This window comes from Pteropus vampyrus, unplaced genomic scaffold (assembly GCF_000151845.1).
Source record: "Pteropus vampyrus isolate Shadow unplaced genomic scaffold, Pvam_2.0 Scaffold24, whole genome shotgun sequence".
Lineage (NCBI taxonomy): Eukaryota > Metazoa > Chordata > Mammalia > Chiroptera > Pteropodidae > Pteropus > Pteropus vampyrus.
Window position 1 is genome coordinate 7,850,047 of NW_011888805.1, and position 1,176 is coordinate 7,851,222.

The following is a 1,176-nucleotide window of genomic DNA, read 5'->3' on the forward strand; positions in this document are numbered from 1 at the left end:
CTATTTGTTCGTAGGAGAGTGCCCTAGGCCCAAATCTGGAGACTGCCTGTCTTATGCAAGATTCTAGCAAATTTAGATTTCTGGTTTCCCAGGCCACCAAAAATAAAAAGTAGCAAATTACAGGGCCATGGGGGCGTACTGCTGGAAGCATACTCGACACAATGAAAAATGAAAGCTGACAACCAATATCCAGAGAAAGAATCAAAAACTATAAAATTTAGCTTCAAGTCCTCAAAAAAAAAAAAAAGCTATGTTTAACATTTGAGTTCTTCAGCGTTCCAGCATGCATATGTGTGTGTGTATGTATTTGTGTGTGTGTGTGTGTGTGTATGTAATCTCCAAACAAATGTTTCTAAACATTATATAAATGGTATATTGTATGCAGTCTTCTGGGACTGCCTTTAATCATTCAAAGTTATTTTTGAGATTCATCTATATTAATGTGTCTAGTTCATTTTCACTACATGTAAACAGACAAAAATTTATCCGTTCTAATATTGATAGACATTTAACTGTTTCCAATTCTTTGCTTGTACAATCAATTCATCAATGAATAATCTTATATATGCATGCTGCATATATATGGTGCAAAAGGATCTCTAAAGTTTATACCTAGAAATGAAATAGCTGGATTGTAGGAAGTGCATACTGTCAACTTTCCTAGGTACTAGCAAATTGATTTTTTAGATGCTGGTACCACTTTATATTCATACCAGCAGTTGAGAGATCCCATAACTCCACATTCTTGTCAACATTTTGTATTTTTCTAATTTTTAATTTACCAATCTTATGGGCATTGCATAGTATCTCATTGTGTTTTAAATTTTATTTCCTGGGTTATTAATGATGTTGGGCATCTTTTCATATACATATTAACCATTTGTCTTTCCCCTTTGCAATATGCCTCTAAGTATTTGGGGCACTTTTTTATTGAGTACTTAAATTCATTTTTGATTGATTTATACAAGTTCTTTAATATACTACATATTAATCCTCAGTCATTTATATTGTTTTACATGCTATGGCCTTTCTTTTCATCTTTAAAGGTAGCATTTACAAATGAAGTTGTAGTTTCTCTAAAGTACAATTTATCACATACATACCTTCATTGTATGCAATCTTCGTGTCCTAAGAAATCATTACTTATCTAAAGTTATTAGATAATTTATTTCTTTG